This window comes from Lactuca virosa, chromosome 5, assembly GCF_052849685.1.
Source record: "Lactuca virosa cultivar CGN04683 chromosome 5, Lactuca_virosa_CGN04683_v6, whole genome shotgun sequence".
Classification (NCBI taxonomy): domain Eukaryota; kingdom Viridiplantae; phylum Streptophyta; class Magnoliopsida; order Asterales; family Asteraceae; genus Lactuca; species Lactuca virosa.
Window position 1 is genome coordinate 402,781,901 of NC_136430.1, and position 8,209 is coordinate 402,790,109.

Below are 8,209 nucleotides of genomic sequence, written 5' to 3' on the forward strand. Positions count from 1 at the left end.
CTTTCGGTTTCTTTGTGATGGATTTTATCACGAAGAAGGTTCTCAGTCGTCACAACAGTACCAGTGATCTCTACCCTTTCACTTCCACCCAAGACAAGTCTTCCTCTGTTGCACTCTACGCTACTTCACGAACAATTTGGCACAACCGTTTTGGTCACCCCAGGTCTTATGTTTTTCAGTTATTTAAGTCTAGTTTACCAACTTCTAGTTTAAAAGTCAATAATTCGTGTAATGCATGTCCCTTAGGCAAACATTGTCGTCTTCCATTTTCATTATCTCAAACATTTACTAGTGCTCCTTTTGATATTATACATGTTGATTTATGGACTTCACCAGTCGAATCTAAACTTGGTCATAAGTATTATTTAGTTTTGCTTGATGATTTCTCTCACTTTATCTGGACATATGCATTACAAACCAAATCTCAAGGTTTTACAATATATCAACAATTTCACATTATCATTCAAATACAGTTCCAAAGAACTATCAAAACACTCCAATGTGATAATGGTCAAGAATTTAATAATTCTATGTTTCACCAACTTTACACCAACAACGGTACACAATTCCGATTTACGTGTCCTTTTACCTCACCCCAAAATGGTAAAGCAGAAAGAATTATATGTATCATTAATAACATGATTCATACAAACCTTCTTCATGCCTCTCTTCCACCCTCCTATTGGCATCATGCACTAGCATTTACTACCTACATGCTTAATATCTTACCATCTACCGCCATTAAAAACAAAACCCCAACCGAAATCCTCTACCTTCGAAAACCCACCTACTCTCATCTAAAAACATTTGGGTGCTTATGTTATCCTAACATATCCGCCACTACCCCAAAAAAATTAAGACCTCGTTCTATACCTTCTCTCTTTCTAGGATATCCACCTAACCATCGTGGATATTTATTCCATACCATCTCAAATGACAAACCTATAATTTCACGTCATGTAACCTTCGACGAGCATACCTTCCCATATCAAAATCGCTCCTCTTATCCACCTTCTTCTTATGACTTTCTTGAAGATATTCCAATCTCCCCTTATAACTCTTACCACTCACAAAACTCATGTACCACCACTCCCACTGATTCCAACAACTCCTCGAACGCCTCCTTTGCGAGTTCTCCACAGCCGCGAACAAAGATTGTTTTAGTTGTTCTTTGTTACCATAAAGGCTGGTCATTTCCGTTTTATGTATTTCCGCATCATTTACTAAATATGCTTGTGTGAACATTTTTGTTGGTATGAGACTTGAAGACGATATTTGAAATGGAGGGGAAGCAACGGGGGAGATGGAAGCCCATCGTCAATAGCAAATACAACATAGTTGAAAAGAATGTAAAGATTCTAAAGATTGTCTCCAAGCAAGTCCCCGAAAAAGTATATAAAGCCATTGGTTGAAGTTCATGTAAGGCGGAGGGGAAGAAAACCATTCGGCCCCCAACCGGAGGACGAGTTGCTAGTGGTTAGAATTTGCATTGAAACTTTATAGATTTGTTTATTTCCTTGGTTATACTGCAAGATATGGGCGCCGCAGTTTGTTATATTAGATTTCATTTTATCTGTTACGGAAAAATATGGATTTTCTGTAATTTTTAAATGTTTATTTTGAAAAAATGTTGTTAATGCAGCAACGGATAAGCCACGGCTGTTTGTAGCTAAAGAGTATGTTCTAAAATCCATTACTAATCGCATAAATTAAATAAGCTATTGGTTGCCACTAATTCATTTCATTGCTAATTAATATGTCGCTAGCTTGTCTCCGTGACAAATAAGTTAGGGACCAAACGCATAAATTAAAATATGTCGTATGTCATTGCATTAGGTACGGCTTGTTCTGTCACTACATTTGAAAAATCCGTCAATAATCTGTGGGTAAAGTTTTTCCATGTCGTTTATGCGATAAATTGGATCCCTGCCACATCAAACATGAATTTGGCACAGATTTGGCAGTCCTAAAGTCCTTTTTGATGTAGTGTTGACATTAATAAACTTCAATGTATATTGTTGATTTTGCTATCGTTAAGGAGTTATGTATTGTTAATGTTGATTTGTTTTAAAATACTCCTTTTATTTGGGTTAACCAGATTTTTGCTAATGTATGCAAATAGGTTAAGCGATGTGTTAGATTTCCACATATGGCTGATTTCTTTCCTACACGATATTGAGGCTGGGGTCCACACATACTATTTGAAAAAAATGGGAATTATTACAAATTGGCTGAGGCTGGCAATAATCCCTAAAATTAAGAATTTTCCCACATGAAAATCAAGAAGAAAGAGAACACACCGGAGTACAATTAATTATAAGGACTATTACTGCTTAAATCATCTAATTAGTTACCAGGGAGTAACAAAATAGGAAACATTCATATAACTAAAGAAATACCTCAATCCTCTTAGATTTTCTTGTGGTTTTTGGCATCCATCTGTGGCATGTATTATATATAACTTGGTGCTGATGAATGAACCACACAACGCTCATCATCAGATTCAATGTGGATGTCTAGCTCTTTCACGAGTCCATATTTAACATCATAACTATACATACCATTATCGACTCTAGATTTCAGGATGATATATCTCTTACTTATCACTCCAGAGACCGGATACCTACAAGTGCCAGGAGATACCCTAAAGCTCCATATATGCAACTTCTCCCACTTCATCATCTTCAAATCTTTAAGAATCCATATCTCAGCTTTGTCCCACGAAACACCATCAAAGAGAGCCAGGAAACCACCCATCACAAAAAGAGAATAGTCGCATCTCCTACGATAACCAGATCCAGGTAGGCTCATTTGGAAAATTTTCTCTTTTACAATATCCATGAAGACCAGGTGGTTAGAAGAATAAATATCCCAGTACAAGTACCTACCTTGAATTGAAACCGGGTCACCTGAATAGTGCTGTCCTTCATTCATATAAGGAATTTCCATCTTTTTCCACTTTGAAGAAACACGAGAGACAATATCTTTCCTCAAGGTATGAATATAGCATTGGATTGGTGGGCCCATAAACAAGTGAACAACCTTGTATGTTCCCTTGAATCCATCGAAGGAAAGTACCACACCACATTTTCTAGCATAGTGTGAGTGTCCTCCACAAGATGCATTACATTGGGGAAGATACGACCCTTTCTTGGTAACTAGATTATAAACATACAAAGATTCTTTTCTGATGGCATCAGATATCAAAAGAAACTCGTTGCACCAAGACATTATCCTGCCTATGCAAGGTATGTCAAGATGCTGCTCTTTCACTTGTAGCCCTTGCCCTTCTTCCCTTATATCCACATGACGTGCTGTGAAGGTTCCCATCTTCTGGAGGATGAAAGAAGCATGGTCTAGCAAGATCCTGTTAGTGATTATACGGAACCATCGTCTACTGACATACTTAGCCCTATAACGAAGGAGGGCATCTGGAAGCCTTTTAAAAATATTAAAAAGGATGTCATCATGAAGAAAGACTAACCGGTCAATCTTCTTTCTCTTTCTCATCGCCTGTTCGTCTTTGGAGTCTTTCCTGCACTTGCTCCTCGACATCTCCTTAGACTTCTGTTTCAAAATGTATATTACATTTGCTTGTAACTAGCAACATGAGGTGATGAGAATGAAACAACTATTCACACAGGGAGAACATGCATGAATCCTGGTGTGTATTCTGTTGGTTGAAAATGACTTAATCACTTAATCAGAAACAAACTTCAAGCCGACACATGTTTTTGCTTTTTATCAACAAAAGTAACACAATACTGTTTAGCTTTCCGGTGAGTAACGGTGGAAATGAGGGTTCTACGGGGCTCTATCTAGCAGAAGGCAATATTGTAATCGAATCCGTCATCAGTGGGATTTTCAAAAACTCATTACTAATTGATAAGAAACAGATTTGCAATACTACTGATATATAATGTGTCTCAAATCTCAATATTGGAGTAAAGAGTGTGCGTTGATCTGAATAATCACAGCCGTTCGTCCATTCGTGCAAATAAGAAGTGATTGATAGAAGCCAATAATTAATTACACAGTGCCTGATAGAAGTCATTAAACCGCCACTTGGAAGCCATTGAATTTACATGCATTATTAAAAAAAGTAATTTTAATTGATATAAAGGTATCTAACTATATAATACCCCTTAATTTATATCTTTCGACAATTACGAAATCAAAAATATTAAAAATAAACAAAATAAAAATATATAAATATATAAATACTGTTTCAAAAATAAAAAGGATAAAAACCAAAATAACTTTTAAATAAAAGACTATAAATGTAATATTTAAATATATAATTGTATTTTATTTAATTTATAAGGGGGAAGGAGTCGTTTCCCTCCTCCCGCTGAAACCGCTAAACCCTAGGCGGAGGGTATCGAACCCGTCCAACCCCAAAACCGCCGACCCCATCTTCTTCAACTTTCCTCTTTGATTGTCTCCCCAGCGGGTTTCTCAAACCGTTAAACCCCTCTCTTTCTCTCTTGCTTTCATCCCTTTCATCCATTTCCTCCTCCAACCCGCTACGACTCATTCCTCCCTAATAATTTAAGGACGTATAAGGCTGCTGGGAGTGACATCGCCATCTCCCTTGCTATGCTTACATGGCTTACTCGCTACCACTCCTTACCGGTTGTTAAACTCATGTGTCAGGATTGCCTCGCCAACTCATGTGCCAGGATTGCCTCGCCAAGTGCTTGGCGAGATGAAAGAGAAGATGGAAAGGAACGCAGGCGGTCCTCCTCTCTGTCCATTTCATTGTTTCAGCTTTAAATAGTTTTAAATTCAGCTTAACAACTTTAATCTTTTTAAAGTTTATATTAATTAAATATTTAAATAAACTATTATTTGATTTAAGAAATAAAGTTTTTACCTTTTAAACACATCATGACTCCATATCATCAAACCATACTTAAGTGTCCATAAAAATAATGATGTAGCAATGCTTTAGCACATGCTACCGCATGCTACCATTCTCTGTAGCCTAATTATTTTTTTATCCTACTAACAATTCAACGAACCTAAATAATAACATATGTAATGTTTTTCTTATAAATAGATTCTTCAATTTCATTTCACTACAAACTAAATGTCATTTAGTGGCACACATTTTTAATGACATATGTGTGATGTGCCACTATAGCATGTTTATACTGACATATTTTATGTGCCACTATAAAGTTTAATGGATTTAATGACATTATAACATGTTTATAGTGACATATTTTATGCACGTTGTATCGGACATTTTAATCCAATATTTTTTGACATCATCAACAAATTTCTTATTAGAAATAGAAAAATGGTGCATGATAATGGGTCTGAAAACACTAAAAGTTTTTAAAAAAAATTAGCATAAGATAATTTATCAAGTTAATAAGAGTTTAGGGGTTATTTTTGTAAGTTAAATGTTTTTTTTTTGAATAATTTATAAAAATACAGGGGCATAATTATAATTTGGATTAATTTATTCTCCAACAAAACAAATCATGTTAGAAAATGAGGTGCAAGACGTTAGCAAAACCTTTACAACACTGGTAAAAAGGAAAAAAGTATAGAAACTATTTTATAAATTCAATGATTTAGGAATAAGGAAGAAGAATATAAGGGTCATTTCTGTAACTATGAATTCAATCAGGTGATAGCACGAAGATGATGGTTGTACAATGTGCAATAAAATTCATACTATTAGCTACAGTACCTGTAACTCACAAACGAAAGTTTACCAATTGTATATATTTATAATTTGCCCCAAATAGTTCAGACCTAAACCCACTCCCGCTGATAACGAGTATTTGAGCGTACGATCACCATCTTCCCATCGTCATCGCTGCACCATCACGACACCATCGTCCAGATTGTTGCTACCGTCTTCTAGTTCGTCGCCACCACACAATCACGCCACCGCACAATCACACTCCCGCACTCCAGGTCGTCATCTCCTTACACCATCGTCGGTGCTGTATTTTTTAAGAACGTCGTCATCTCCTTAGTCCAGCTCTTGTATAGTAAGTTAAGTTTTCAATTTCTGCTGCTAACTTTCTACTCTTACTCTTAATGTATTCTATTAGAACGATTTATTCTTATGTCATGGATTAATATTGTGAAACATTCGATACCGATTAATGCACTTTGAAATGCTTAGTTGTTGAATCAATCGTTATCCTGTTGTAATATTTATTAGATTATGTAATGTGAAGAATTGAAATAGATGAAAGTAATCAATCTAGTTTAACATAAGATTTACGTTCTACCTTAGGATGAGATAACTACCTTAAGCATATAAAGATTATAACATGGATTAATCAGAAAAATATGCAGAAAAATAGAACATCCTCACATGGAGAACTGAAATCTATAAGGAGCTCTGATTTCTTGAATCACGCTCCATTTTCAACTTTTATATATCTGTAAGGACTAAGGAGCTATATATCACATTTTCTTCACTGGTTTTGGTGGCCTCATTGTCTCTTTCCTTGAATTTGCTGCAACTTTTATATATGGATATAACATGTACTTATTTGTTGTGGTTTTATAGCAGGATGGGTAGGCGTAAGAGGTTATGCATCACCTCAATTGATATCCGTATTGATAGTGAGATTAATGATCAAAGTTCTGAGCTTTCTGCAACTGAAGGAGATCAATCAGGTCATCCACAAACTACTGAAGGAGGCCAGTCTACTACTAAAGAACACAACTCTACTGAAAGAGATCAATCAGGTCAATCAGGTATGTTAACTGACTCTCCACAGTTTTATGTGAGTGTGATTTGACCTCATTAGCCTGCTGTTCAAACTGCAATTAGACATAAATTATGATTTATATGATTATATCATATAACATAAAGTATTTATGCAGTAATATGATTAAATCAAGTAGTGAGCTTCGTCTTTTATCTGTGTCCAACATATAGTTTCTATCAGATAGGGATTTTCCTAATGGTGAATTGATGAATGGCAGTTATGTAATTCTAACCAAATATAAATCACTCTAAGCATCTGTTTGGCATGTATTCATAGATCAACAACTTTTCATTTCTATCTAACAAGATTTCGTTGCTGAAGTTTTGAAATGCAAATGACTTCATTTTTGAATTCATCAAGTCCTTGACTTGAAGTCATGGAGAGACGCTTAACTGCCACTTCTTTCCCTTCTTCTAGTATGCCCTGGAAATTACCATTTGGCCGTATTAAAAACAATACAAACCCCCAAGGTGACTTTCTTTCATGTCTTTTTTTATAAAAACTTTGTATTACCTTATAAACTGGTCCAAATCCACCTTCTCCAAGTTTATTTTTGGGTGCAAAACTATCAGTAGCTTTATCTATTATAGAAAAGTAAACAATGGTAGCTCCATTCCTTCATTTTGGCTTTCATCACCATTAAACATTTTTATTTTTATCTATTTTTACAGCAACAAAAGGTATTAAAAGCAGCACAAGACCAGTAGCAGTTCCTGTATAAAAGGTATTATCCCAATGTAGTCACTAATTGGCACTTGGTATCTAGATTATATAAATCTAATTGTTGCTGTATTTTGAATATGCAAATAACTTTTCACAGGAATGTAGAAATCTTGGATTTTTAGACAACGGGTATGATTCTATACCAAATCCCACATTGATCATGATGTTGTGAGATGCTTGTAAAAAATGAGATGTCTATTGAAAAATGGCACAAGGTGTGAATGCACATAATGAGTGTAAAAAGCTCCATCTTTGCCCTTTACGTATAGGCCTTGTTTAGAAAACATGATAGGGGCAGCAAGAGGTCCGTAAATTGTTATGAAATTATTATGTAATTATTTATTGATTCTTGATTGTTTTAAGCAGAAACATAGTAGAGAACGAAACACAAGTAGCAATTTATGATATATTTTTTTAAATACTTGATTATTATTAAATTCTAAGAACAATTCATTGCGTGTAACTTTTCTTTTATTTTATACAATAACAATTCATTTTGTATGCATGATCTAGTTTTTGAATATAATTTTTTTGTGGTGAAAAAATGTGTCACTAAAAGCATGAAAATAGTATTTGTATTAGCAATTATATTAGTGGCACAAAAAATGTCGCTAAAACCCAATAGTGTTTTAGTGGCATGATAAAAAGTGCCACTAAAACTCCATAAACCTGCAGCGACACAACCAAAAAGTGTCACTAAAGGCCTTTAGTGGGAGCGCTTCTAGTGGCACTTTTTTTTG

The 8,209-nt window shown here is 35.1% G+C and overlaps 1 long non-coding RNA gene across 7 annotated transcripts; it reads left to right on the plus strand.

Moving 5' to 3' along the window:
* The first annotated feature begins 5,763 nt into the window (after positions 1–5,763).
* On the plus strand, positions 5,764–7,890 carry LOC145112189 (uncharacterized). 7 transcript variants are annotated; one of them, XR_013710454.1, is made up of 5 exons: positions 5,764–6,015; positions 6,545–6,732; positions 7,164–7,216; positions 7,418–7,470; positions 7,567–7,890. It is a non-coding gene; the product is annotated as an uncharacterized LOC145112189 (long non-coding RNA). The 7 variants fall into 7 exon arrangements; XR_013710452.1 differs by having other exon boundaries at positions 5,764–6,011; positions 6,542–6,732; XR_013710453.1 differs by having other exon boundaries at positions 5,764–6,011.
* The last annotated feature ends 319 nt before the right edge of the window (positions 7,891–8,209 follow it).